Raw genomic sequence first — 9,315 nt, 5'->3', positions numbered from 1 at the left:
CCTCAGAAGATCATTGGGTCCAGCCCCCTAAACCAAGCAGGAAAGATAACTGGGGGTCAGGTAAACCCCAACAAAGTGTCCATCCAGTCTCCTCCTGAAGATTTCCAGGGCTGGTGATTGCATCACCACTGAAGGGAGCTTATTCCAGTCTGGACACCCTGACTGTGAAGTTTTCCCTAAGGTTGAGCCTGAATCGATCCTCCAGGAGTTTGTGGCCATTACTCCTGACTTTCCCCTTGGGTGCCCTGGTGAACAGTTGCTCACCGAGCCCTCGATGTACTCCTCTAGTGTAGCAGTAAGCTGCTACCAGGTCCCCTCTCAGCCTTCTTTTCCTCAGGCTGAAAAGTCCCAGATCCCTCAGCCTTTCCTCGTATGGCTTGCTAATCATATGGGTGGCTCTTCTTTGGACCCTCTCAAGCTTGTCCACATCCTTGTTAAAGTGTGGTACCCAGAACTGGACACAGTACTCCAGCTGCGGTCTCACCAGTGCCAGTAGAGCAGAAGAATCATCTCCTTGGCTTTGCTTTAGATGGATTGATTGATGCATGCTAGAGTATTGTTTGCACTGCTGGCTACAGCATCGCACTACCGGCTCATATTCATACTGTGGTTTATTATTACCCCCAGGTCCCTTTCATTCATGGACACCACATTGGCTCTCTTCCAGTCCTCAGGGACTTCTCCAGAGCATCACGAGGTATGGAAGAGTTTTGCCAAGGGTTCCACAATGACTTGAACCAGCTCCTTCAGCACTCTCGGACAAAGATCATCTGGTCCCTCTGACTTCCATACATGTAATTTTATTAACTAGTCACACACCAGTTCCATGGCAATAGTAGGAAGGTGATCATCCTCTACTCCACCTGGCATGGTTTTCCCCTTGGTTCGGTGAAAGACCGAGGTGAAGTAGTCATTCAGGAGTTCAGCTTTCTCCTGGGTGCCAGTAACCAGCTCTCCTGAGTTGTTGAAAAATGACCCCACACTCCCATTTGTTTTCTTCCTGTTCCCTATCTACCTAAAGAAGGACTTCTTGTTTTCCTTGATTCCTGTTGGTAATCTATGTTTGGTCACCGCTTTAGCCTTTCCGATCTGTTCCCTGCAAATGCAGACCATCATGGAATAGTCCTCCTAGGGGCTCGCCTCGAGCTTTCATTGTTTATAAGTCTCTTTCTTCTTTCTTAAGAGGACCGTGATTTCCGTTTAGCCAAGAGGGCTTCCCAGCCCTTCTGTTACCTTATCTTCACATGGAAATGGACTTCCTTTGTGCTTCAAGGATTGTGTCCTTAAGGAGCAACCACTCTTCATGCTCACTTTTCACCTTTGGTCCCTGGTCCTGCAGTACTTGCCCTACTAGTGACCTAAGCTTGTTGAAATTTGCATTTTTAAGCCCAAAACTTCAGTCCTGCTATCTGATTTGTCTGCCTTACGATTTGTCTGGGATGTTGGGTCTAAAGGGGTTTTGCAACAAAGAAATCTTTTCCAAGGATTGTCTTTGCAAAGAAGAGGGTTAGTTTTCTCAGGCTGTTTCAATTTTTTACTGAGGAATTGTTTGTTTTGCTGTGGGTCAGTTCAGCACTAGCCCATGTCCAGCATTTGAGCGGCCACGGAGCCTCACAGACGTGGTAGTTCTGGTGCCTCCTGTGCCCAGTCCCTCCCATGGACCAGGCTCCCTGCCCAGACTATGTCTTCTATGATGCACAAGTGTTTTCCGATTGACTGCGGTACCACTGAGCATCATGGGAGACATGGTCCAACCAAAGGAACCCATAGGAGAGAAGAGGGCAAAGAGGCAACCGCACCCCTGCCTGCACAAGGCACCAGGGCAGCCGCTCAGTGCTGAAGAGAAGCAGTCTGACATGGCAGCACACAGCAGAGCCATTTGCACTAGGAGCATCCAAATATATATATATAAATTTTGAATGAACAGCAATTGCTGCATTTCCAGGTGCATTTTGGAGCCATCGGGGGAGAGCTGGCTGTCACAGTATTTCAACTTTCTGCCCCCAGAATTCAATGGCCAAACACTGGGATCTCCATCACATAGAAAACATGGCTTCCTCTCAGCACAGTCATCCCTTGCAAGGTCTGACCTCAGGCTTCAGCTGCATTCCCACCCCTTCACATTCCTGCATGGTCTACAGCTCTGGAGGTTTCACCGCAGATTTCATTATATTTGTTACTCTCTTAAAGCCCCGGCTCCTGGAGTCAAGCAGTTACGAAGCAGTCAGAGCTCTCTCAAAATCATATGAAAAACACAGTTATTTAAAAAAAACAATGATTTCAAGCAATCCCTAAGTTCTGTGGAGCCAGGGTCTTTGTGTCTGAGGTTGGCAACACTGCTCCCATCATGTAAAAAGGATGGGAAGCAGCTGGATTCCCCCAGCTGGGAGAGCCCTAGAGCAGAGAGATCCATAGAACAGCCCTGCCCTGCTTCTGCCGTCACCCACAGCGAAGGGTGCCATGGGGCATACCTGGAACAGCTCCTGCTCTACCCAGTAGGGTGTGATCCACCCAGTAGGACATGACAGCACACACGGGAACAGCAGGAGTAGCTGGAGGCTGTTCAAGCCTCTTTGTGGAGGATACAGAAAGAGCGGGAAGAAATTTGCCCTTCAGCAACCAGGAAAACAGCCCCATGGTGATGCTGCAGTACAGACCCATTCTCCTTGTACTCACACTCTACACTATGGGGCCCTGGACTAATGCCTGGGAAGCTGCCCCTTGTTGACCTGCTGGGGTCAGTGCTCCCCTGCAGCTCCCAAAGGAGTACAGCCCCCAATCTAGACCTGGATGAATCTGCACATCTGCTGCTCAGAGGCTGCTGTGCCTGTGTCATGTCCCTGGGGGCAGGAAATGAGGGACACAGAGCTGCTCTCCAAATGTCACCCTATACAACCCCAAGAGGATCAAAGAGCTGGCCAAACTAATGGGCCAGCAGGGGGTGGTGGAACCCCCCTGCACCTGCAGGAGCAGCATCCTGCCCAAAACAGGGGGCACAAGCTCTAGGAACAGTGGGCTGACATTGTGCCCCTCACCTGGTAGCAAGCTGATGCTTCTGACCAGCCACATGTTCTCCTGGCTGCCATTCTGCATGCAAATGCCCTCGTGGCTGCAGGAGCTTTTTGCCCGCCACATGCTGCAGACTTTGTGGTCAAGATAAAATTCACTCCACAGGCTGGATCCAGCCTGCAGGCCACAGGCTACTAACCTCTGCCCTAAAACATCCAGGTGCCGCATGCACTGTGCAATCACAGCCCTGGCTTCTCCTTCCTTCCTGGGCACAGGATGAAGCTTACTGCGGTAATGGAAGGGAGGAGATGGCATAGTCACCCAGGGCCCAAGGACCTCAGTGCTGCATCCCAGCCCTAGCTTGTATGACCATAGTTCCCCAAGTCTCAAAATGGGACAATGTGAACAATGTCTGACCTGACTGCTGAAGCAGAGGTGGGCTGTGGGAGGGAAAGACAGTGAGAAAAGGGCCCGTGTGACAGATATAGCCTTGAATTGTGGCAGGGAGGTGGCATCAGTGCGGCTCCTCATTCACCTGAGTGTGCTATGAGGGAAATTGCCTAACAGGTTGAGGAACACACTCAGAATTAGCAAGCGAGAGATTCATGGCTGGAGCGTGGACAGGCAGCCTAGAAAAGAAAGAACCAGGGATTGTCCATGTTGTCTGCACCAGAGGGACTGAGGACATAAATCCACTGGTGGAAGGAACAGCTAGACCTGGGAGGCAAAGGCACGTATGGGAAGGAAACACACAGAGACTTTTAAGAGAAACAAATTAGATGAATTAAAAACATTTAAAATGGAAAAGCAATCATGCCAGTTTTCAACAGCATAAATTGTTGGTTCCTGGTTTTCAATGATTCTGTCCCTGTTCCCTTAGGATCAATTAGTTCAAGAGCTGTTCTCAAGGGAAACCCGGAGACAAAATCCAGAAGCCAAGTATTTTACTGGACTCATCCCCAGCTGACTTTAGTCCTGAACATGAACCAGCCACTAGAGGGAGAGAGAGACTTGTGCTGTGCTCCTAACACCTGGGCAGGGGAGAGCAGAACATGGCAGGATGGGGCTGCACCTGGAGAAGTCATGGTGCTTCTCTCTCTACCTTGCAGAGGGACGGTCACGTGAGCCCCTTCTTTTCCTTTCTGAGAGCCTTCCAGGAAGTGCACAGGCTCAGCCTTGACACAGACTCATTCTCCCTCCTTTCCTGCATTGCAGAAGGCATCAATTCCCCCCCGTCTAGCTGTGGTGACCTGACGCACCCTAAGGACTCAGCAGGGGCTGATGCCCCTGATCCTGGCAGTGCAAGCAAAAGCCTTGGAAGGACAACTTTAAGAAGTCACTCACTTGATTGCAACTCAGGCATTGTCCAGCAATATGGAACCATTGGATAACACTTTTCAAATACAATTTATGCACGTGGTTTACCCAGACACAGGTAACTCCTAGTTTCTGAAGGTCAAACTCAGCAATGATCCTTGGCTGAAGGTCACCAACTGGCCCAGGTTCCTCCATAAAAAGCCCGTGGGGGAGGGACCGATGGGGCTCCTCTGCCCCTGCCCACAGGAAGGCTGAGCACATTTACCTTGACACAACACTTCACATTAGAAACATATACCTTTACATAGCAATGTATTCAACACAAACTGTAGTTGGCAGAACTGCCCTTCCTTCTCCACATGGGAAGATGGAGGAATATTTGACTATGTCAAATGGAAATAGAGGTGGCCAGCAAAAAGAAGCACCCAAGCAAACAAAAAAATCTAACCAAACACAAAACCAACTAAAAAAGAACAAGAACAAAACCCCAAACAAACAAAAATAAAGACAGCAAAAAATCCCAACATACCATACTTGGGTGTTACCAGAGGATTTGCAAGTGAATACCATGGGGAAAGGGATTGCTTGAAGATTCAGTGTGTGTCCATCAGTAAAACAAGAAGTTTGAGAGAAGTCTCCAGATCCCAGGCCCCTGGTGGTGTAAATGAGGGCAGAGCACTAGGATCCTCCACCTTTGTCTGTCTGTTTCAGCAGAGGGCAATTATTTCAGACAGAGGGCCATTTACCAAGGTTTGGCAAGCTGTTGAGGGCTGCATTTCCCTCTCTGGCACAGGGAAGCAGGAACAGCCCCACAGTCCCAGGCCAGAAGCCTCTGCTAGGCAGGGGCTTCTGGTTGTGGGGGCAGGGCTGGGTGGGCCTTGCTGCAGGGTCCTACTGCTGGCTTCCCCTGGGTCCTACTGCCCCTGGCTCTCGTCATCTTTGACAGGCAGCTAGGAGCAAATAAATATTACATTTTCTAAATTTCTTAGAGGCCCTGCAGGCCAGACAGAATGGCTTGGTGGGCTGGATCTGGCCCCCAGGCCATATTTTGCCCACCCCTGGTCCATTTTCCTCTCCCACCTGCCTATCTGCATCACCTCTTAGCCACGGGTCTATCACCACAGGACGGGGATGCCTTCAAAGCCCAGATGATGCCTCAAGATAATTCTTTCAGAAATATAAAACATCTACTTAAAAGCCCACACCACAGCTCTTGGATGTGGACGAACATGTGGTTGCAGGGCTAAACCCTGCTTTCCTGCCTGTCCCTGGGTGTCGGGAGGGAGTGGTTGGGAACTTTGGAGCAGGTGGGTGGATCAGGACGCTCTGCTGGAAGGGATCGCTGTGATCATCCATTGTCCCCGCTCCTCCAGCGAAGCAGGCATCAGGCTCCTCCACTGCCGGTCTAAACCGGCACAGCCATTCCTGGCGGGAGACTGGTGGTGACCCAGAACCGTGTAAAATGGCTGCTCCCGCTAGTCTTCATGCCCTCCTCTCCCTTATCCCCAACGGAGACTAACCTGTAGCTGCGTGTGCCACCGCGCACGCTGCAGGGGTGGCTGGGAGTGCCCCATACCACTGGCCCAGGCTCGCTTGTGGAAACCCCCCCCGAGGGCACTCACACCCATTTCTGTCGCTCTTCCCTGTCCCCACAGGTGCGGGTGGGGGGCTCACTCCTGTCCCATGGATCCTGGGTGTTGCTGGGCCACTGCCGCTCCTGGACTGCCTCTGTCTGCTTTGCCCCCGCAGGGCCGTGCTCCACAGGGAGCGGAGCAGGCGGCTCCGAGCCGGGGAAGGGTTTCTCCCCAGTCCAATGAGAGCTCCATGAGAGATGCCCAGAACAGCGGTGCATGGCCCTGGCGGGGATCTCACCGCCTGGCTCGGCCCTGCCCCCGAAGCCCGCAGAGGGGCCGAGCTCCACTAAGGAGACATGCGCGGCCCACCGACTTGGCTTGGAAGGTCCCCACCAGGACGAGGAGGCAGTGGCGCCGGGGATCCCAGGGCTGAGCTCCCGGTCCCGGTCCCGCAGGGGTGCAAGGGCGCGGCGGTGTCTCTCTGCCCTGGTCCCGCCACGTCCGTGCCAGGCCCGGGCTCACGGATCAACCTCAGCCACAGGACGGTCCAAGCAGCCCAAAAGGATCAGACCCCCTGCCCTTGCACCTGGGCATGCTCTCGTCCCCAGGGGATGCTGCGCATTCCCACCTGTCCCCACGAGTCCCCCCAGCCCCTTCTGGAGGGAGGGCTTCCCCATGCCCCTTTGCACCACAGGACCCTCAGGCGCTTCGGCCGGGCGCTTTGCAGGGCTGCTTGATCCAGCCCCGGGAGCCAAAATGTGCCAGGAGGAGAGGACTCTGGCACTGTCGTTGCTATGGCACAGCCTAAACCTAACCCTAACCCCAGCCCACCCGGCGGGGAGCTCCACAGTGCCAGTGCTCAGTGCCGGGGCTCGCAGACAGGCCAGGGGTCTCAGTGCTGGGGAGAGCCTCGCAAAGCCCTCCCTGCTGCAGAGGTGGAGGCTGAGGACACACAGGGCCCCCCAGCTCCCCACCCTCCTCCATTTCTTGGTGCTTGAACTATGAAATGAGACTGAAGTTGGTTCCTTTTTCCCAGTTCCTTATTCCTTATTCCCAGTTCCTTTTTCAAACCTGATCTAGACCCAATAAAAACTTGTTATTAATGAATTACACTTGCTAAAGAGACAGAATTTAATTAGCTATGCATATGTACTAATTAATATGTAAAATAATATCTCATATCAAGTACAGAGCACTTGATGGGATTATGATCCCAGATTAGGGTGGGATTATGTGGCAAAATACTTCTTTGGCCACCCCAGATTTCATGGCAATGCCACTGGGGGACTGTCCCAAAGAACCATGACCACAGTCCCACCCGGCCCAAAGCACGGTTTGGCCGTGCCAGGCTGCCAAATAACAGCCCCCATGCCCACTATACAAAGTATAATGTCTTGAAAAAGGAACTGGTTTTCAGGCTGGGATTATGGCTAGACATTCTGCTTGGGCCAACCATCAGATTACCTCTGTGGCACTGGGGGACTGTCCTGGACATCTGTGACCAGAGACTTGCCTGGCCCAAAGCGCGGTTTGGCCGTGCCAGGCTTCCAATTGACAGCACCCCAGCCACTCTGCTAAATATATGGAACTGAATAAGGAACTGGATTATGGGCTGGGATAATACCCAGAAATCCTTCTTGGGCCACACCAGACCACACCTCAGTGCCAGGGGATGCTTCTGGACATCTCTGAATACAGACCTGCCCGGCCCAAAGTGTGGTTTGGCCGTACCAGGCTGCTAAAACACAGCACCCCAGCCACTGTGCTAAGTATCTGGACCCGAATAAGGAACTGGAATTTGTGCTGGGATTATACCCAGAAATCCTTGTTGGACCACCCTGGAACACATCTCTGTGCCACCAGGGGACACTCCTGGACATCTCTGACTAGAGACTTGCCTGGCCCAGGGTGCAGTTTAGCCACGAGAGTTGGCCAACTGTCACCAATCCGCAGACACTGTGCTAAATACATGGAACTGAATAAGGAACTGGATTTTTGGCTGGGATTATACCCAGAAATCCTTCTTGGGCCACCCCAGACCATACCTCTATGCCACCGAGGGACTGTCCTGGACATCTGCGACCAGAGACTTGCCTGGCCCAAAGCGCGGTTCCGCTGTGCCAGGCTGCCAACAGACAGCACCCAAGCCACTCTGCTAAATATATGAAAACGAATAAGGAACTGGATTATGGGCTGGGATTATACCCAGAAATTCTTCTTGGGCTACCCCAGAGCGCACCTCTGTGGCACCAGGGGACACTCCTGGACAGCTCTGATGAAACATCTGCCTGGTCCAAAACGCATTTTAGCCGCACCAGGTTGCCAACTGACACCACGCGCCGGTCACTGAAAGTATCTAAGTATCTGGACCCGAATAAGGAACTGGCTTTGGGGCTGGGATTATACCCAGAAATACTTCTTGGGCCACCCCAGAACATGTCTCTGTGCCACCGGGGGACTGTCCTGGACATCTGTGACCAGAGACTTGCCTGGCCCAAATGGTGGTTTGGCCATGCCAGGCTGACAAGACAGCTCTCAAGCCGCTGTGCTAAATATGTGGAACTCAATAAGGAACTGGATTTTGGGCTGGGATTATACCCGGAAATCCTTCTTGGGCCACCCTAGAGTATGTCTCTGTGCCACCGGGGGACACTTCTGGACATCTCTGACCAGAGACTTACCTGGCCCAAACCGCGGTTTGGCTGTGCCAGGCTGCCAAGTGACAGCACCCCAGCCACTGAGCTAAGTACATGGACCCGAAAAGGAACTGGAGGGCACAGGCTTTCCTGAACGTGCAGCACCGAACACCTTGACTTGGAGCCCAAAAGGTGCCAGGTCAGAATGGAGCCGTGACCAGGTGGTTTCTCTTATTAGGCCAGATCATCGGAGGAAGAGCCTGAGAAGAGACACAGGCAGGCTACCCCAGACGCTGACTGCGCATTGGCCTAACGACACTGCTCCGTACCGCGTCACGGCGACACCGGTGTTCACAGCTCGCTGCGGTGCTATTGGGTGCAGTGTGCGTCACTAAACCGTGTGCTGTCCGGCACTACTGTGCAATAATTGCAGGTACTGCGCATTTACCCAGTCCTTTATTAGGTAAGCAGGGCAGAAAACGTGCAGGATCGAAGGTGCTTAATGAACGCGTGGACGCGCCGACTGACACGGGCAGAAGAGTGCCAGGAGCGCGGTTGTCTCCATCACAGCTCAGAAGACACCAGGGTGAGGACGCAACCTTGAGGCTGGTGCCTTAAACCATCCTGCGGATGCGACACGAGCCGGGCCGCCGCCCTTCCCCGGTGGTGCGCACGCGCCAGGCGGTGCCGCGGGGGGGGCCTCCCGGCCGGGCAGAAGCCCAGCCCGCTGACACGCGAAGCAGCGCCAAACCCCACTGCTGCCCCAGGAACGCCAATCG

This window comes from Alligator mississippiensis, chromosome 11, assembly GCF_030867095.1.
Source record: "Alligator mississippiensis isolate rAllMis1 chromosome 11, rAllMis1, whole genome shotgun sequence".
Classification (NCBI taxonomy): domain Eukaryota; kingdom Metazoa; phylum Chordata; order Crocodylia; family Alligatoridae; genus Alligator; species Alligator mississippiensis.
This window is presented reverse-complemented; position numbering follows the sequence as displayed.